Source organism: Muntiacus reevesi, chromosome 1 (assembly GCF_963930625.1).
Source record: "Muntiacus reevesi chromosome 1, mMunRee1.1, whole genome shotgun sequence".
Lineage (NCBI taxonomy): Eukaryota > Metazoa > Chordata > Mammalia > Artiodactyla > Cervidae > Muntiacus > Muntiacus reevesi.
In genome coordinates, this window is record NC_089249.1 from 67,502,267 (window position 1) to 67,524,487 (window position 22,221).

General features: G+C 47.1%; 1 protein-coding gene across 2 annotated transcripts in view; it reads right to left on the reverse strand.

Annotated features, from left to right (window-relative positions):
• Positions 1–22,221, reverse strand: part of PBX1 (PBX homeobox 1) — a 294,951-nt gene that overhangs the window by 67,367 nt on the left and 205,363 nt on the right. The gene's annotated exons all lie outside the window — the stretch shown is intronic.

A 22,221-nucleotide genomic window follows, 5' to 3' on the forward strand; every position in this document is an offset into this window, starting at 1 on the left:
TGGGGGAGGAAGGGGTGATTTGGACTGAAAGAGATCAAGTGATTTAGTAAACCAGTGGAAGAGCTAGGCAGTCTCGTTTTACTACCTTGATACAACCTTCCATAAAGGAAATCACTCGTCTAAACCCAGGTTAGTCGTCAGCAGCCATGTCTTTGTTGAGAGTAAACAGGAAAATTATCCAATTATAAAAAACCAAAACTTCCGGTAGAGTAGGGAAGGAGGGCTGTAACTGGAGAAGCAGCAGACTATGCTCATTCTAACCCTGGGCATGGTGATGGCAGAGCCCAGGGGCCGGGCCCAGAGCTGCGTCTGGCCAGGATGCATCTGCTGAGCCCCACGGGGACAGTGACAGGAAAGGCAGATCTGAGCTCAACCCCAGGGGCCATGGAGATGTTCGGGGCATGCCATCACCTGTAACACCAGCATAACTGCTGGCTGTGCCCGCATGCTCCTGGCTTCTAATAGGTCTGACAAGAAGCAACCTTGAAAGTTGTTTCAAAGGAAAGCCTGAGTCCTGTGCTGAAGGAAAAGGGCAGCATTGCTTTTGCAAAACACGAGACAGTCAAATGGACAGTCAAGCAAGTGGACCGGGGAGGCAGCTTAAAGGCCCGGGGTAGACACACGCACCCCTTGAGGAAGCGAGAAAATTCAGGAGGAGGGGACAGGAGGGCCTGGGGAAGGTAGTCAGCTGGGGAAGAAAGAAGGATACAGAACAGCCCGCACTTGAGGACCCAGGCTCTCCTCTCGCAACTGAATTTTTAATGTTCTGCTGCACTAAAATAAAATTGCTATACTGGTGACAGCGCAGGTTAGAGGATTGTGGAGTTTAATTTTGTGGACATTTTTCCAATGAAATCCCTCTTTTGTAGACTCAGAAGCCTTACATGGGAAATTGTCCCCCTGATCTCAGAATAAGAAAGATTTAATCATATTATTCAGTTCCTTGAACTTATTTACTGAAATCTCCAAAGTCCTCAGAAGAACATATCACCACTAACAAAGATTTCCTTAAGAAAGGAAATGAATGCTGCAGTACCAGCCCCTAAAGGTGTGGGGTGGCGGGGAGAAGAACGTGACCCCCCAGGCAGGTGGTGGTAGAGCCCTGGAACCGCTCCTTCCTCACCTGTACAGCCCAGAGAATGCTTTCAGGTGAGGACATTAGTCTGTGGGGTTTATGGATGTTTCCCCAGTGAATTTCATTGAATGAATTTTAACTGCTTTATCAACAAAGTACCTATGGGTCATTTAAGACTGAAAAAAGAATCACCTCTGAGCCATTTGGTAATTGTGGCACTTTTACTTAATCATTAAAAAAATTGGTGCTGGGGCAAAATTTGACACTAATCTACTCTCTGGAATCCCATGACCAATACGCTCCAGAAGAGGCCACAAACCTCGGCCGATGGGAAACCTCCTCAAGATGCTGAGGCTGGTGACATCTGAGCCGGGCCGTGACGCCTCCAAGCGGCTCCTCCTCATCACTCCAAAACAATTCTTCCTGACAGATCCAGCACTGACAGGTCTCAACAGTGGTAGCAAAGTAAAAGAGAATAATATCAACGGGTGAGGATATATTTTCCTGGGGCTACCTACACACCGTCTTATCCGAGGTGATGGTAAGGATGGTCGGACCTGTGCCTAAGGCCAACTCACTCACCCCGTTAACTTGTTCCTCTAGCAAAATTCCATTAGTTCTGAAAAGAATGAGACAGAAAAGGGCTCGGGCAGACACAGAACAAAGTGCTGGTGCTGAGTCCTCCAGGTACGAGGTGGGTGACCACGTGGTCATGTGCTCAGTACTTCCCATGTGCCCAACATTTACCTCAAGGAATATCTCCCCTTTCCAGCTCTGCTCAGTTGCACCCACATCCATGCCTCACTTTTTCTTGCAAACAATCAGTGGGGAGCACGAACTGTCCACACCAAGTCTGTACACCTACCTGCTCAGTAATTTTCTTGATCTTAAAATCGAACTGCTTTTAAATGAAATAAAGGAAATGCTAAAGCTGCCAACGACACTGAAAGGAGACATGTAATGTCCTACCCACCAAAGAAGTCCCAGGACAGTCACGGAGGGTAAAGCCCTAATCTACACTGCCGGATGCGCTCAGTAGGGGGAGAAACACCACACAGTAACAGTGTTATCCTTTTGCTTAGCTTTCCTATCATTTGATGAATCCTGGAAACAAATACCCTTTAAAAAGAAATTTGGATTCACTAAGATTTAATATAATAGGTTTCCAAATGTGGCCAAGAAGGAATAGTTATGAAGGAAATTTATCCTTAGGGTTCAGGACACACAAATTGGCCCCAAACCAGAGATTTGAAGAAAATAAAAGAAGAGAAAAAATAGGAAAAACAAACCCAACAGTCCTCTCCACATTAGACCCCTCAAATTATACTCAAATCATTAGGAAGACAGAAATTTCAGAGTATGTATCACAACCACCACCACAAAAACTATTCGTACACACGCATGCAATATAAACAAAAGAAAACCTTCCTCTTCCACTATCTAACACAGAAGATTCTGGCTCTGAGGGTCCTGGGCTGTGTATGTGGGCTGCGGCGAGGCCCGGATGGACCAGTAAACCACACAGCATGGACAGATTTCTGCCCCAAAGGAGCAGGGTCTGCATGCATCACTATAAAGAGGGGCGTTGGGAGTCACTGACATGGAAAGCTGTTCAGCTAGTGGGTTAAAAAAAATCCCACCCACATTAAATAAATAAATGAAAAGGCCGATATGTCTAAGCCAAAGTGATGCTACCTATTTACTGCTTGAAGCCAGCACTCTGCCAAATAGGAGACAAAATGATTATTTAAAAGCTCCTTTTTTTTTTATCTCTGTGGCACCACGCAAGTCTCAAATGAACCTTTCACCAGGACACCAGAGATGTTAACACTCATCCTCCAAGATCCAATTTCAACCAGCGGAGCTGTTACCTAATCCAGCAACCATCACATGTGATCAGGTTCCTGCTCCCCTGATGGGCGCCCTGCAGCCTCCCTCGCCTCCTCCCCTCTCTGCTCCCCAGCCCAACAGCTTTTACTCAGGTTTAAAGGGAAAAACCCCTCTTTGTGCCAGTACATACAGGATTTTAATAGTGAGATTGGTACCCTTCCATTACCAAAAATAAAATCAACTGCAGTGGATTTGCTCTGCAAAGAGGGTCACGCAACAAGATATTTAACCCTTTCGGTAATGATTCTTAAAGGAGTTTCCTTCTCACATATCTAATCCTTCATATGGGAGACCAGTCAAGACAGGTGAGTATGTATACAGAAATTGTCACAGGCCCTTTAAAAAGCATCTGATGTCACCATCTACCTTGCTGCAGTCGCTGGACCTGGGGTTAATTCTCTGGTGAGCCTCCCAAGATAAGGAGGCTGTCACAGCACAGTCGGGGCTGCTCTCACAACTGGTCTCCTGCTGTTCTTTCTTTGTTTCTCCACACATGAAGAAAAACAAACCAAACCCGAAGGCAGCTTCAAGATCCTTGGCAGGAGGGCAGCTAGCGGGCCGTTTGTCCTTGGCTGAGCCCTGCCACCGATTCAGAGCACCTCCAGACAAAGTCCACTAGAGGGCACTCTTTCTTCACCGAGGACTGGTTGTGCGGGAGGGCGGCTGTTTTCGGGCCCCAGGTTTTTTTAGTGCTGGGGGAATGCCCCTGCTGAGATTCACGCTTCCAGGGGTGGAGCTGGCAGCAGAGGAAGAGAGCATATCTACTGAGAGGGTTGTCTTCAAATCTGGACAGCACTTCAGGGACCCAAAGCTGGGCTGACAGAGAGAGATGATGGACAGTCAACAGACAGGTGGTTTTTTGGGCTTCGCAGGTGGCGCTGGTGGTAAAGAACCCGCCTGCCACTGCAGGCAGGAGACCAAAGAGACATAGGTTCGATCCTTGGGTCAGGAAGATCCCCTAGAGGAGGGCATGGCAACCCATTCCAGGATTCTTGCCTGGAGAATCCTGTGGACAGAGGAGCCTGGAGAGTTGCAATCCAAAGGGTCACAAAGAGTTGGACCTGACTGAAGCGACTCAGCATGCAAGCAGACAGGTACTTTGGGAAAGGGCATGAGGTGTTCCCAGGATGGGAGCCCTCATGCTTTCTGGCCAATTTCTTTGCTTGATTTGAAGGCACAAGACTGAACCTCCATGCAGGTTTTCCACAGTCTACGAACTGGTCTTCAATACATGTGACCAGAAAAGCTGGGATAGCGAAGCTTTCCAAGACTCTCCTCCCAACTCTGCTCTGCCATCTTCCAGGGGATGAGAACTTTGGACAGAAGTATGGGACAAAAATGCTGTCCTTGCATTTTTTAGAAATAGAGCAAAGTGCCTGCCTCCTGAAAATATCACAGTTAGACCTTTTATTTGCCCAGAAAGTACTTGTGCACAGTGAATTGCATCACCTTATAGAACATGAAGTAATATTACAAACTTAGATAGCAGATAACTGAAGATTACAAAGGCAGAGTATTTTCCCCAAAACCAGAGCAAAGGGGACAAGCCACAACTATAATCTAGGTCTTAACTCTTACACACTTTATCCTCTACTATAACATTAGGTTTCTGTCACCAACGGTCATCAAGTGGACATGCTTTCAATTCTACATATGTGTGCATGTATACACACACACACGCACACACACAATGTCTTTTGATGCTCAGGTTGTGGCTGCCATACAAGGCAGAAAACAACCAGACATGAGGTAGGGAAGGGAGGAAGTTCTTCCTACTGACCTCTGAATTTCTTTAAAATTTCCTCCAAACCTGGTCTTCTTCAATTACTTCTTTCTGCCAATAGGACCATCATGATTAGAGCCACTAAGCCATGTGATAGAATGCCCTCATCCCTCTCAGACAGAAAAACCCACTTACCACAATCTCATCCTATTTCAAATCTCCATTCAGTCTTTCTCCAAGAAACCTACCCAGATAATAGCTAGAAATGAGCTCCCTTGCCACTGAGCCACCAAGCAAGTATTAATACTATCTACACCACAGACACGGCATATCTCAGAACCACCACCATCACACCTGCCACCTCGCCAGCAAGGCTGTGAGCTTCTGAAAAGCTGTTATGATCTGTCCTCCACCTATGCATCCCCCATGACCTCACGGAGCCTCTGGCACTGAGCATCTCTTAATGTATTAGAAAGAGCACAGGAGGCAAGGCTGCAGGAATAGGCTCTCCGGTGATCTCTGTCGCGGTTCACTGTCCATGGTGAGGCAGTCCGCTCCTTATATATTCACGCTTTCTCCCTCTGGTCCAGTTACAGTTTGGACCAGAGTTATCATCTGGTAGAGACCTTTTCCCTGTCACCTCTTCCACCCCACTTCAAATCTGTCAAATCAGCCTGAAAATGCTAAACATGCAAATCTACACCGTCATTAGGCTAGAGCCTTAGAACCCACAGCCTGGCCTGTCCCCAGCAAGCTGACATTCTCCACGACGAAGGCTCTGGGTGTTGGGGAAGGCCTGGCATGTGACTGGTACCTGGGGGAGAATTCCTAGGAGGGCTGACAGCGGTCCCCAGGAGGGGCTATGCATAGCATGTTACCCAAATGAGCCCTCTGAGGGATGCTCAGTTCACTTAAATCACTAACTGAGCACCTCCAAAGAGCAGGAATGAGGTGGATGCTGAGAATTCCAAGAAGTCCAGGGTTTAGACTCCTCCAGTCCCTTCAGTGTGAGCACATCAAGTTGCCAGAGTAGGTGGAAAGCAAGCAGAAATCCCAGTGGACACACACCCTCTAATCCTTCCTCTAGTTTCTTCCATTTCCCACAAGCACAACTGCTTGGAATCATAAATTCCAAGCTTCTGCTGAAAAATAACTATGACATATTTTGATTCTTCTGAACCCAAAGGTGGGACCAAAATCTGATGTCAGTGGTTTGAAGCTTAAGGTACTACGTCCTGATATTTTCCAGTACCAACCTTCTCATTTGTTTGATGAAAAAAGGTGTTTTGTGCATTTTGAAAACAGTCTGTCTATCCGACAAATGGAAATGATTGACAATTTGATTTCTTGAATTTTACAAGCCAGCCTGAGAGATGGTTGCCAGTCAAGAGTTTCTGGTGAGCATGGGCCAACCACTGACCACCTTAGTGGAGACCGTCCAATGCAGGCAGAGATCTCTGAAGCTGCTCAGATGAGAAGTCCAAGTTCCTGGAGTCTTCAAGTGCGAAAGCCATCCTTGGACTGCCAGCCGTCTGCGTGCCAGCTCTTGAGAAGCTCAGGGGCACCAAGGGTGGGATCCGTGGGTCTAGGCTCTCTCATGGCATCACCAGGTGCTTAGACATTAAGAAAAGATGCCTTCTAGCCCTTTCAACCTTCCTTGGTTTGTTAGGCAGGTAAACCAAGCAACAGTACTTGAGGGCTTTAGTCAGTCAATAGCAAGGCTTTGAGATTGCTCAAGCACTGTATCCTGCAAATATTCACCCAGCATCTCTGATATGCCAAGCATGGTGCTGAACTCAAAAATTAACTGTGGTCCAGACAGGGCCTTAAGGATAAATTCATGTCTTCATATTTACCCACCATTACTATGTTCAGGGCTTTATGAAAAGTTTCAGGGCAGGAGGTAAACATAACTCTATATGACACCCTTGAGATGGTTTTAGAGTTGCTGTTGTTTATATTTGGGGGTTTTCTTTAGAGAAACGCGCCATACTTGTCCTTGTCATCACTTTTTCTGAGCCAGGTTGCAGAGGCTCTGGTCACGTGCATGTTCTACTTCTCAGGAAACACTCGGGCACGGATCCCGATCACACGGCCCCTGCTTGGCACACGGAGCCTCCCAGGCCAGCTGGCAGAGAGCAGGCTCATGTGCTGGGCAGCAGACTCCCGCCTTTCTGGACGGCCGCCGGCCGCCCGGGTGAGGGGGTGCTGGTCCTCAGGAACTTCAGCTTGGACTGCCGCTGGGGGACACGCTTGGCTTTAAGGACGGCTGCAGAAGTTGGGAGGAGGGGGTGACATCACAGCGCCCTTGGCCTGGACTGCGACTCCGGAGGTGTGAGAGGAGCAGCTCCCAGGGAGGACCAGCGCAGGGCGCGAGGAGCCAAGACGGCGTCCACGCCTGCGGCTTCCTCCTCCGTCGTGTATGAAACGTGTGTGCGACTGAGCGCCACTGGTTGGCAGCGTGCTGTGAGATCCCAGAGAGGCAAGCTTCTCTCTGCAACGGTGGTTGCTCAAGGAAGGGACACCATGGGGAAAGCAAGAGAGCTTCTCACCGTTCTCCTGGATTCAGATGGTAACATCAATTAGGCACCTAGCACATTGCTGGCAAGTGCTAATTCTTGACAGATTTCCTCTCCCATCAGAACTCAGCATCCTCCCGAAGGCTAAGGATGGCCTACGCCCCCTTCTCTGAGCTCCACAACATGGCAGAAGGGAGAACGGGCACAGAGCTGAGTCCAAGGCTCCCAGTGCCCGACCCTGCCTTCCTTAAGCTGTTTCTTTATCACCTGACAGTCAATAATATAATATCAACCACAGCTTGACTCTCATTAAGGGATTAAATAAGTTTATTTTTATAAAAGCACATGTCTGTGCTTGGTAACTGGTTAGCTTTCAATAGTTGGTTAAATCTACATCAATCCCATCGATAAAGGTCCCTATGGGAAGAATAAGAAAGCAAGACAGATTTCGAGTTAAGAGTTTGCTTTTTATATGAAAGAAATCAGCAAGGCAGAAGGAAACAGGCTAAGTCAGTGAGTACACACACACACCAGGCTAAGTTAACGAGTATACAAACACACACACACACACACATACCAGGCTAAGTCAGTGGGTATACACACACACACACACACACACACACACACACACACACACACACACACACACACACCAGGCTAAGTCAGTGGGTATACACACACATATACACCAGGCTAAGTCAGTGAGTGTACACACACACACACACACACACACACACACCAGGCTAAGTCAGTGGGTATACACACACATATACACCAGGCTAAGTCAGTGAGTGTACACACACACACACACACACACACACAGACACCAGGCTAAGTTAACGAGCATACACACACACACACACAAACACACCAGGTTAAGTCAGTGGGTATACACACACACACACACACACACACCAGGCTAAGTTAACGAGCATACACACACACACACACAAACACACCAGGCTAAGTCAGTAAGTACACACACACACAGACACACACCAGGCTAAGTCAGTGAGTACACACACACACACACACACACCAGGCTAAGTCAGTGAGCACACACACACACACATACACCAGGCTAAGTCAGTGAGTACACACACACACACATACACCAGGCTAAGTCAGTGAGTACACACACACACATACACCAGGCTAAGATAGTGAGTACACACACACACACACCCCAGGCTAAATCAGTGGGTACACACACACACACACACCAGGCTAAGTCAGTGAGTACACACACACACACACACACACACACACCAGGCTAAGTCAGTGAGTACACACACACACACACACACACACCAGGCTAAGTCAGTGAGCACACACACACACACATACACCAGGCTAAGATAGTGAGTACACACACACACACACCCCAGGCTAAATCAGTGGGTACATACACACACACACACACACCAGGCTAAGTCAGTGAGTACACACACACACACACCCCAGGCTAAGTCAGTGAGTACACACACACACACACACACACCAGGCTAAGTCAGTGAGCACACACACACACACACACACACCAGGCTAAGTCAGTGAGCACACACACACACACATACACCAGGCTAAGATAGTGAGTACACACACACACACACCCCAGGCTAAATCAGTGGGTACACACACACACACACACCAGGCTAAGTCAGTGAGTACACACACACACACACACACACACCAGGCTAAGTCAGTGAGCACACACACACACACATACACCAGGCTAAGTCAGTGAGTACACACACACACACACCCCAGGCTAAATCAGTGGGTACACACACACACACACACACCAGGCTAAGTCAGTGAGTACACACACACACACACCCCAGGCTAAGTCAGTGAGTACACACACACACACACACACACCAGGCTAAGTCAGTGAGCACACACACACACACACACACCAGGCTAAGTCAGTGAGCACACACACACACACATACACCAGGCTAAGATAGTGAGTACACACACACACACACCCCAGGCTAAATCAGTGGGTACACACACACACACACACCAGGCTAAGTCAGTGAGTACACACACACACACACACACACACCAGGCTAAGTCAGTGAGCACACACACACACACATACACCAGGCTAAGTCAGTGAGTACACACACACACACACCCCAGGCTAAATCAGTGGGTACACACACACACACACACACCAGGCTAAGTCAGTGAGTACACACACACACACACACACACCAGGCTAAGTCAGTGAGCACACACACACACACATACACCAGGCTAAGATAGTGAGTACACACACACACACACCCCAGGCTAAATCAGTGGGTACACACACACACACACACCAGGCTAAGTCAGTGAGTACACACACACACACACACACACACACCAGGCTAAGTCAGTGAGTACAGACACACACACACACACACACACACACACCAGGCTAAGTCAGTGAGTACACACACACACACACCCCAGGCTAAATCAGTGGGTACACACACACCAGGCTAAGTCAGTGAGTACACACACACACACACACACACCAGGCTAAGTCAGTGAGCACACACACACACACATACACCAGGCTAAGATAGTGAGTACACACACACACACACCCCAGGCTAAATCAGTGGGTACACACACACACACACACCAGGCTAAGTCAGTGAGTACACACACACACACACACACACACACCAGGCTAAGTCAGTGAGTACAGACACACACACACACACACACACACACACACACACCAGGCTAAGTCAGTGAGCGCACACACACACACACACACACACACCAGGCTAAGTCAGTGAGTACACACACACACACACACACACCAGGCTAAGTCAGTGAGTACACACACACACACACACACACACACCAGGCTAAGTCAGTGAGTACAGACACACACACACACACACACACACACACACACCAGGCTAAGTCAGTGAGCGCACACACACACACACACACACACACACACACCAGGCTAAGTCAGTGAGCGCACACACACACACACACACACACACCAGGCTAAGTCAGTGAGTACACACACACACACACACACACCAGGCTAAGTCAGTGAGTACACACACACACACACACACACACACACACCAGGCTAAGTCAGTGAGTACACACACACGCACACACACACACACACACACACACACACACACCAGGCTAAGTCAGTGAGCGCGCACACACACACACACACACACACACACACACACACCAGGCTAAGTCAGTGAGCGCGCGCACACACACACACACACACACACACACCAGGCTAAGTCAGTGAGCGCGCGCACACACACACACACACACACACACACACACACCAGGCTAAGTCAGTGGGTACACACACACCCCCCACCTCACTGTGCTGCGCTTCTAGGCAAACTCATACTGACACCATCCAGCCCAGGAAATTGATTCTCAGCTCAAAGAATGAATATCAAAATGTCTTCTTTTTTCACCCCTTTCCCCTCTTCATGTTCCTTTCTTGCTATTCTTCTCCCACGCACGGTAAGAAGCCTACTTCTGCTGAAGCCCAATATGTCCCCTCTTTATGAGAGCCCCCAGCTTCAGTCTCCCTGAGCCAGAAAGCATCCTGACCTGGCAGAGCTCACTGGAAGATGCAGTCCTTCTAGAAGCCTGAGAAGACCCTTCAGGGAGCTGCTCGGCTCTGAGGCAACCTCACCTTATGTCAGACAAGCTAGCCTGGACATCCTCTTTAATGGCTGCTTTCAAGTTTCCATTAAAAAGTAAATACATCATAACCAAAAGGGAACAGTAACTCTATCCACGATGGAGGTCTGAGGAAGTGTATTTCAGTTTCAACTCATGGGTGGGATTCAGACCTCATGTCATCCTTTTCTGCTGGGACACAGAGAAACCCCACACTCAAAATATTAAAAGATAATCGGATACTGCTACGTTTGTATGGTGTGTGATCTTAACTTCCTGACATCATTCCACTGTGTCAGGACAGAGAATACTTTTCCGGCTCCTAGTGACTAGCAAAATTTTCTTGTGTATATTTCCAAGCTCCATTACAGCAGAACTATTTTTTTCCTCCAACCTTCCAAATGATTTCATCAGAACTAAATTTTAAATAAAGAGCATTTTGTTCCCACAAAAATGTTTCCAGTTTTGAAAATCACAGAATAATTCAATGGTAGGATTCCTAATACATTGTATTAGGATCTTGAGGGGTCCTTACCAAAGATAGCGATAACTCAGTCTTAACTCACTCTGAGATTATTTCCATTTCCACAAATTATAGAAGACACATGCTACTACTAATAGTCCACCTTCATCCTGCAAGAGGAGGCTTACCATCTAACAGGAGTGAAAGGGACACCTCTGGCAGATGGCAGCCACAGAGGCGTGCAGACCAAGGACAGACACAGGGACGGCCTCACGGTTGGCAAACAGCGAATTCCAATCACGGTCGGACACGGGGTCTAGCCTAAGGAAATGAGTGCAACATTTTGACCGGTTCCACCGCTTTGGCCTTTTTAACTTGATCCACTTCTCCCTCCATTAGGAACACAATTCCTTGGAATCTATAAGAGGATGGAAAGGACTCACTGAATCTCAGGACTTCCATATGGCTTCAACTAACACTGATAATAAGATCATTTCAAGTAAATGTGTGTATTAACTATGTTAATATTTACACTGAGATATGAGGTGTGATGGGGGCACATGTCTCTCTTCTATATGGGACATAGGAGAGGAAACAGCTTAACAAAGGGCCTGACAGAGAGTTTCAGTGCAAAGTTGAACGGAAAGGATGATCTTTTGGTTTCTTCCAACCCATCCCTTTCCATGGACACAGAACACTGATTTATGGTTAAGTCATGGTCATAGGAGGAAAGATATTTTTCAGCTTCCCTTGCAGCTAAATGTGGTCATATCTCCAATGACAAAATTCTGGTTAGTGATAGATGAATGGAAATAAGATAAAAAACTCTATCCCTAAAAGAAGGAATGCCTTTCTTTCTGCTAGTTGGAACATGGATATAAGGGCTCGGGCTCTGGCAGCGACTCTGGACCATGAGTTGAGCTGGGGAATATAAGCCACAGCAGGGAGAAAAACCAGATAGAAGTCCTCGTATCCTAGAGACCAGCCTGTGGTCACCTTCAGGCTATATGAAAGTAAGAGAGACATAAACTCGCATATTGTTTAAGCCAAGTTATCTTGGGATTTGGGGAGGTTTTTGTTTTGTTTCATTTGTGTTTGGCAGCCTAACCAATCTAAGCTAATATATTCTTAAAAAAAGAAAGAATGAACTCTAGAAGGCGGAGTGATTTCATGTTGGGTAGAGTATTACAGAGAGAATTAGAAAGAGGCAGGTTTAATAACCAGAGGCAAGTCACAGAGACACCTGAGTAGACACTGGAGAGAATTTCTTCCTAAAAAAAAAAACCCCCACAAAACAAAAGGGTTTAGAACAGATAGAAAAAGTCTTGATTGTTAGAGGGGTCTCTCTTGGGTGCCACGTAGGCTATGAGCAGAAGTGAGAGACCTGGGAAGTCTGGAGTGAGGGAGCAAGGCAGCAACAGGCCTCCTGGCCAGGGTGCTGGGGGGCCCGGAGGGGTATAGCTCAAACCAGGACAGAGGTGGGTGGTGAGGGGTGGCTGCCTGTGGAAAGCAGCCAAGAGCGCTCTGCTGCCTCTGTGATGAAGGAAGCAAAGAGACTCTGTCTTGAACAGAAGAAAGCTAAGACAGGCTGACCTGTCATCCTGGAGCTAAAGATAAGAGAAGGAGCAATATGTGAGACCAAGCTCTAATAGACGACTGTAGGCTGTTGCAACTTAGCCACCTGTATACAGCTTATATTTGTATATTTCCTTACATTATAGTAAAACAATGCTTGTACTCTAATTGGCCTGTTGGATTTGCCAGTTCCAGAGGAGTGAAGAGCGACACAGGAGAACAGAAAGCCTCAGCATGATCCATTTAAAGAAGAAATCACCTCCACTCACTTTGGCGGTAGCAGAAATTTCCCAGCAGGAGGACACTGGGTCTATTTCTGGACACCCCAGGTCCATTCTAAACACCTGCCAATTAGCTTTCCTTTTTCCATGTGCACAAACAACACCTGTGACCCCAGACCATCATCTCACAAATACACACAAGGTCAGTCAGGGTCCTTCAGGGAAAACATGTGGATAATCCATCATCACTCATTACAAAAACCACCCCAAGCACATGTCTTGGTGCTAATGAGTCACTAGAATCATTCTCAGACACTGGGGGCTGCAGAATCTGCCAGCAAAAAGGCTGCAAGGAGAGGCAAGAGGTTTCTGCTGCTGTTCAAAAGTTCCTGAGTTTTGGTCTCAGAAAGCATTAAGTCTTTGACTGACAGAAGGCTGGATGGTAGGACAGGATGCTTGCTGTGTCTAGAGTCTCACCCTGGGCAAGAGAACGAGGATGCTGAGTAAGAAGTGCTGGTTGTGCCGGCGGAATGAGGGGAGGGCACTGAGAGGATGGGCCCCAGATGGCAAAACACACCTTCAGTCACCACTAGTCCTGTTGCAGCATAAATGAGAGACATCTCAGGGGGACGAAGAAAGGTCTCGGCTTGCAACGTTTCTGCTGCAGGGAAGACTCCATGGAGCCCTCAGCACCTGTGCCTGTCCCTAGGGAACGAGCTGCACGGTGGCTCTGAGCTCCCGGGCTGTCCTCCAGGGTGCCCCTCTTCCCACTAGAGTCCATGTGGCTGAAGTCTTAAAACCATAAACACCTGTCCATCAAATATGCTTAACTTTTCTTGTACTTGAGTGCAAGCATTCAAATTCCATCCCGAACAGGGCTTCTCAAATGCCAATTCAAGTTTCCAGGGGGACATCTTAAAGGAGAAGTAGATTTCAAGTAAATGATTGCAACTTATCGAAAATAATGTGCTACTTAGCGTCTGCGGCAAACATCCTGGCAGGCAGCAAGGGAAAGCAGCGCTGGAGCAGATGGGAGCCATTAGGCTCTGATTTTCAGCCGGGCTTTTTCCTGTTGGTATTGCCTCTGCTTGTGTTTACATCCTGGTAAAACCAGGACATTTGGGAGAGGGGAGAGAAGGGTTCTCTGGACCATTCCTTCTTTCTGTGTGCCAGAGACAGAGCCCCCCACACCCCGACCAAGAACTCTCACACAGAAGGTGCCCTCCCCCTGTGGGGAGGGAAGGTGGTCATCACAACCATCATCATCAAAAAGCATTTAGCACCATGAGGCGCTCACTAAATACATCAATGGCTGGCAGAGAGACAGATGACGGGGATCTTAATTTTCCTTTAAAGATCTGCCTCCCTGAGGCTGGGCCTTATTTACTGTGATTCTTACTATATTTATCTGAAGAGGTCTCTTGTTTCCTCCTCCACTGAATGAGCGGACATCTCTCCGACCCACAAAATGTCTAACTGTTCCACCAGGCGGATGTTAGCACAGCCCTTTCTCAGACCCCTTAGTACGTCACTGGTCAATTGCATCTGTTTTGCTGAGGACACTACTGCAGAGGGCTGGCTGCCCAGTAAGTCCCAGCAGGACAGAGAGGACACCCCAGTGGTCCCCAGTTTATCGGAGCCCTTACAGGGGCTCACGTTCTTTGGGGTAACAGAGACAGAGTAATCTCAGGAGCCTACTTTGCTTTCCTCTTTCCAGGCTGCTTGCTTTCCAGTGGCACTCTGTGCCAGACTGGTCATGTCCACTTATGTTTACTGACAGCCTTACAGCTCCGTCAAAATAAAAATCTCTCAGCCTGCACAAAGTGTTGCCGGCCTGCACAGTTTCACCAACACTGACATCCCGACAAGCACCCAGGATGGTCTCTTGGTCAAGCAGTCACTCAACAAACATACGCTGAGTATCTGCTCTCTAGTGGATCCTATTTCAGTCTCCTACTGGGGAGACTCGACCAGAAATAAGAGAAGTCTGCAGACTGGTGGGAGAAAGAGAAGCATCAGCTGATAACAGAATCAAAGTGATCACAAAGGTGTGTGAATAAATGCATGGGAGATGTGGAAACAGGATATTTTCTTGTGTGAGAATGAAACTTTGCAAAGCAACTTGCTCAAAATAAGCTCATTTGCTTCTATTCTCAGCTGAACACTATGGGGTATTATTACCCCTTTATTCAGATGGGGGAATGGAAGCACAGGGGACTCAGAAGTTATGCAGTGGACTCACATCCAGGGCCTTCCCTCTGCATCACGACCACCTCCAGTCTTAGCTAGGCTTAGGAGGCAAGCGAGGGCCAGTGCCCTGAATAAAGTACAGGGCTGATCCAGGACTCTAGGGCTGGAATTAACGGCTGGCAATTTTCACAGGTTGAAGGCCAATGTGAACTTTCATGCTGCCTTTTGCAGAATCTCATTTCTCTGCTCTCCTGAACCAGGCTAAACCAAGAGTAACGACTAATAACACATATATGGTTTTCCCAACTTCAATGCACTCTGCTTACTACTTACTATATGTCTTAAAGTAAACCGAAAAGTCACAGAATTGTTTACATACCAAAAAATGAGTTTGCAGCTGCACAAACTTTTTTAAGCCAAATTTGTTGTCACTTCTTGTGACAAGAGATGTGGAAGTGAAATTTAAGTCGCTGTGCTCTTGGTCTATTTGATAATATACGGCATAGGTTCCTGGTACATGACCTTGGTTTTAAGGTTTGACATCACACCCTCCAGTTCCAGGTTCTCTTCCCAGTTTACAAAGCAGAACCATGAAGCCACCTCTCTGCCTTCATGCTACCAAATGACACTTAGGCTTATAGGAAAATGAGGAGAAAGGTGCTTTGATGTCCTCCAATGAAAAAGTGCTGAGCAACATGATGGTTACATGTATTCTTCTCTCCATTTTTGAAATTCGACAGATCATCTAAGTCTTGTTTACAATATCGGGTATGAATGTGGCATAAAAACAAAATTAAAATGTAAAAAAAGATGGCTAAATGTGTATACATATATATGTACATTTATATATTTTTATATATTCCTTTTGTCTAGAAAAATTTTTTAAGTTATGGAATTATTCTCAGCCTTTCCTCCTCATCTTCAAACATTATATCAAACTGTGATGGAATCATGGCAACACAGGGAAAACAACTAGCTAAGTTAAAAATTCAGTATACCAAAGCAAGTTATGTATATGCAGTTTTCTTTCCTCTTCTAGAGAGGACACCAGGAAGCCAACTTTGGTTCCTGGAACCCTAAGGAAGGTTCTGTGACCTTAGGGCACCAGCATGCAAGGCCAATTATTTGGGTTATTTTGACATTTCTTAACTATGCCTGTGAAAGTTATTTTTTTTAAAAAAGGGGGTGGGTTACAGTGGCACATGAAAGTGGTTGATATAAGTCTTATAGAGTAAAATTACTACTTATCGCTAGCTGCTGCCTAAGGGCTATGCAGGTGTGGGTGGGTGGATCTACACTGTTACACTTTTAAATTCCCTTTTGTTTTGCTGCCCAAACCTAGCTAATTTGGCTGCTGGTCTTAAAACTCAGGCGGGAAGCAACACATGTTAAGATGAGACAGTTGCCCAGCCTTTAAGTGACAGAGATGGAAAGAAATATGAACAGAATAAAAAACAAGTCTTCTTAATTGCTCTCTGCCTTACTGCTATTTGAGCAGCTCTCTGTTTGGAAAGACTCTAGATTCTCAAAGGGCTTCCCAGGTGGCTCAATGGTAAAGGATCCTGACAAGCAGGAGGCATGGGTTCGATTTCTGGGTCTGGAAGATCCCCTGGAGAAGGAAATGGCAACCCACTCTAGTATTCTTGCCTGGGAAATCCCATGGACCGAGGTGCCTGGCGGGCTGCAGTCTGCCAGGCTGCAAACAGTCAGATACAACTTAGTGATTAAGCAACAACCACAACATAAGACTCTCAAAAGTCACCAGTCTGTGCTTAGGTCCCATGAGAAAACGCTCACAGCCAGCTCTGCGGTCAGAGGCAGAATCACTGGGATACTGCATCACTCTTCATTTCTTCACTCTGAAATAATCCTGAGATTATCTCAAAGATGCTATGGTGAATTTCAAGGTACGGCTTCCCTGGACAATTATCCTCTCGACAGCCAAGCATTTACTCAGTTCATGCAGAGAAGAGGAAAGAACTCCATTACTTGCCCCTCCATCATCTGAGTGACAGGGCCTATACTCTCTCATACACACGGGGAAGAGGAACATACAGCCCTGGCATCACATGCAGATACCCCATCGTATATATTAACTGAGATTTAGAAGTTCAAGCCATACACACAGTGATGGTATATTAAGGGCATAGGTTTATCATCCTGTAAAATTAAAGAAGAGAAAGTTAATCAGTGCACGTCAAAGAAAGCTTTCAAGACTGAAATTAGACTTAAAACCTTCCAATCGCTTTGTTTCATGTAGGACAACTCTCTGTGTGGTTCCTTCTGGATTTTTCCTAGGAGTATAAATTCAGTTCCAAAGAAAAAGAAATCTCCCAAGGGGGAACAATTTAACTATTTGGAGAATGTGTTAATCTTTAAAGGACACTGATTTCCCTAGTAAAGGCAGAGAGAGAGGAGAGTTTAAGAGATGTGAGTGGGGGGTGGGGAGAGAAAGAAAATAGTGGAGAAAAAAAAGCAGAAGTCAAGAGGAAGATGAAATAACCCTCAAGTTGTTTGTGGATCAAGAAGAATTACCCTGGGAAGTCCCTGGCCGTCCCGTGGTTAGGACTCTGCACTTTGACTGCCAAGGGTGAGGGTTCGATCCCTGGTTGGTTGGGGAGCTAAGATCCCTCAAGCAAAAAAAAAAAAAAAAAAGCATTACACAGACCGGATCCTCAGTGGTTAGGACATAATACAGAGGCCCTTCCTTCTAAGTCACATGTCACAGCATCCTTTCTAACAAGATGCTTGGATTTGCAGTGTGCTGCACTGCCTTTAGCTGGCTGTGCCCTTTACATCAAAGGGATGGACACCAGTGTCCCTGAGGCTTCAGAGTCTCTGCTTCCTGGAAAGGATAGTAGGAAAGGTACGAGAAGGAATACACGTGAAGTGAGCTATGATAAATAGCTAACAATTGATATTTACATTCATTCTTCTTTACTGCAATATATTAATTAGGTTATTCAGTCACTAAATCAAAAGCACCTTTTTCTGAGTGCTTAGCACATGCCAGGCAGTACAACGTGTACTGAGGACACAGAAATAAAAAAAACAAAATGCCTGCCTAAAGGAATGAATGGTTTCAAAGAGAAAACAGAGAAATAAACAGAGTATTAAAATGCCCTGGTGTGGAGGAAGTTTACCCTCCAAAAGGCCTCTGCTTGTGATATGATCACAGTTAAGTGTGCTGACATTCATCCTGATTTCCTTCCTCCAGCTAAGGCTGTCATGTATTCAAATATGCAGACAGACACCAACATACGCTGGCACAGAGGTGGACCAAGGCCCCGGACCAGGTGCTCCAGTTCACCTGTAACCGCTTCAGCCTCACCACGGCCCCACGTGCATAAATGCATCAACCGCGTGCAGGACTTAAACACTCAAGAGAGACTATTAAGCAGAACCTCAACTCTGCGTCCCAGGACAGGACACCCCACCCTCTCTCCCTGGAGAGCTGCTTAGTGAACAGGGGGCTGGGGGAATTCAGAGAGTGCAGCCAGCATCCATCAGGCCAGCAAGCCCTGGCAGGCCATCTTAACAAATGCACTTCCTCCTCCATGAAGAATTGGGGCTTCATAGCCTGAACCCAAGCCACAAGCTGCACACCAGACCAGAGATGGGCTGGGAGGGAGGGGCAAAGGTGGTTTTAAGGCTTCTGTGGCTTTGAAGAAAAGGTCTCTGAATGTGAGAAAGCATTCAAATAGCCTCTGCAGGCATCCCGGCCCTGTGGTTGGGCGCTCTTGGGTCTGTGGCCGTTGAGTTCACCACAGGCTCAACTTCTTCCCAGTGTATTCCTCTCTCATTTAGCCCTCAAGACCCCCACACAGCCGGGATGGCTCTGCAAACCTCACCAGCACGTGAAAAGTCTGGGGCAGTTATCTTTCTCACTTGATCTTCGACAGGGCGTCCTGGAGGCAAAAGTCAGACTCTCAAAATCTGAGCTCGTTTCTTCCGGTACCAGAGAAGAAAAGTAAATATTTAACAACAGGCACAGAGGTTGAAGGAGCAACAGCTGTAATCAAGGCTCAGCTTTTCACCCCTCCCTGAGCTGAGGTGGAGATCCCCCACGCCTCTATGCAAGCTTACCCAGGGCAGTGAGACCCAGGCTCCAACCAGCAATAATTCCACATATAAACAACTCTTGCTCGGCATGAAGCACACACCAGACAGTAATCAGCTTATCTAATAGAACAGGCCTCTTTTCCTAACGTGGAGGAGGATTAGCAGGCTTGAATTACAGCCGTGAAGTGTAATCAAGCTCTGATCGACACTGGCAAAGGATCCTGTGTATTCCTGCTGGGCCGTGGGCTGTTGGCGCGATGTGCGGTACCTACAGGGATGGACAGGACACGCTTGTGACGGTAATGACTCTGGGAGACAGAAACGGAGCAATGGGGGAAAGCAAGTGCTACAGGGGAAAGATCAGATTATAGCTGGTGCCCACGTCCACCCTGTACTCCTTCCAGGCTTGGAAGCTCCGAAAGTGACTGCATGCGAAAAGATTCTGCAGGTCCATGAAGGATACACTATCCCCCTAAGTCGTAACTAAGGGTGAATCTACCCCTGCATGGCCACAGAAGCCCCTTCACTGGTCTCTGACACAGATCCCACTGTCTCTAACCACAGTGAGGGCTATGGAGCAGTAGTGCCATGAACACCCTGCAGTCCAGGCGTGGGGATGGAGCGGGGAACATGGCTGAGATGGAAATCACAAAGGAATTCGTACTGGGCCTCAGAAATCCCCTGAGAGCTCCTTGGTAAAGAACCCGCCTGCAATGCAGAAGACCCCGATTCACTTCCTGGGTCTGGAAGGTCCTCCAGAGAAGGGATAGAAAACCCACTCCTGTGTTCTTGGGCTTCCCTTGTGGCTCAGCTGGTAAAGAATCTGCCTGCAATACGGGAGACCTGGGTTTGATCTCTGGCTTGGGAAAATCCCCTGGAGAAGGGAAAGGCTACCCACTCCGGCATTCTGGCCTAGAGAATTCCATGGACTGTATAGTTCATGGGGTTGCAAAGAGCTGGACACGACTGAGCGACCTTCACTTCATTTTTCAGAAATCCAAAAAAATGATTTAAGAATCCCATCCTCACTTTGAAGATGCCAAACCAACACAAACCAACTAGCAGTTGCCTCTTCTATTGCCCACCATGGAGACATCTCATCTCACTTGGGAGGCCAGCATTTAATGACAGGCTTGTGAAAAAGTCATCTTTATTTAGTAAACTCCATGATAGGAGAAAAAAAAAATTCTGAATTTTTTGAAGCTTCCCAAAGGACCCTTATATCTTACCTAAAAAGGAAAACATCTTACTCTAAGTCTGTTTTCTCTCACTCTGCCCATTTCTTGGTGATGAGCTTTTCTTCACATCCTCTTCAGAGCAGCTCTTTAAGTAAAACAGTTCAACAGGCCAATGGCCTTCTCTTCTAAAAATAAAGAATCACAGCCTCCTTTGTAATTTCTCATCTATCTTGACATCTAGTCTTTTTTCCTATTCATGTTTCTTAAAGATCAAAGAATCCAAAGTGGACATAACATTTTAGGAAATTGCTTCCCCTAGCGTGATGAGTGTGTGTGTGTGTGAAAGTCACTCAGTCGTGTTCAACTCTTTGTAACCCCATAGACTGCAGCCCACCAGGCTCCTCTGTCCATAAAATTCTCCAGGCCAGAATACTGGAGTGGGTAACAATTCCCTTCTCCAGGGGATCTTCCCAACCCAGGGATCGAACCCAGGTCTCTCATATTGCAGGCGGATTCTTTACCGTCTGAGCCACCAGGGAAGCCCAAGAATACTGGAGTAGGTAGCCTATCTCTTCTCCAGCAGACCTTCCCCACCCAGAAATCGAACAGGGTCTCCTGCGCTGCAGGTGGATTCTGTACAAGCTGAGCTAGCATGAGGGATGCCAGGAAAATGACTTCCTGACTTTCCTGCACCCTGGACCTCCCACTCAAGGAGGATCCACTGTGTCCTCCTCACCTTTGCCCCTTCCCCCGGGGTCCCCGCCAGATGTGTTTCCCTCCAGAACAGTCCCACCTCTAATTCTTTCGAACACCAAACCCTTTCTGATACACTTGGCAGGTGTCTCGTGGTAACGAGTGCCCTTAGAGAGAATCCACAGGTGAGCAAGGAAGGAGCCATGGCCAGCAAGGTGGGGGGTAAAATGATGCGCGTGGACCACCTGTCCTGCCAGTCTCATCCCATTCCTCACCACCTTATCCCTTAAGATACACAGCCCCCAAACCTTCTTCACCCATAGTCACAGCCTGGAAACCTCAGAGCAGAGAGCCTTTTAACTCTATGGTCTCTGACATGAAACTGTGAAGCCCAAACTGTCAGACACTACAACAGTTGATAAGTGCGTGAAACTGTTTAAAACAATTGGACAGAGTACAGTGTAACTAGCAGTGCACACAAGATACACGTGTGTCTGCAAGCAAGAGCTGAGCTGAGTGGTCCCGCAGTTCTATCAGGGTACAATCCAGCGGCTGAAAGCAGAAGGCAAGAGAGCGCATTGATTCAAGGGTTTGAGTGGTAACTGTATTTAAGACCCAGATCAAGGAAGGCAGAGCACTATTCAATGAGTGACATGTGCTGAAGATCCTCCGAACACTAAAAATTCACTCCAAAGTGCAACCAAAAATAATTCTAGGATTCAAAATCGTGCCACCAACACAAAGGCTGAGAACAAGTGCTCTTATCAGGACAAAGCCAGCAAAGGCAAGAAGAATCCGAGCTCCATCGAGAACGTCCTCGGTGATGAAGGAAGCTGACCTGACCTCACGTGAGTTTGGATCGCCAAGGAACAATCAGGGCTGAAGCCCAGAACTGGATGTAATCAGCTCTGAGAAAGCTGACACTATGAATACGAAAGGCCTCTCTGGGTCTGA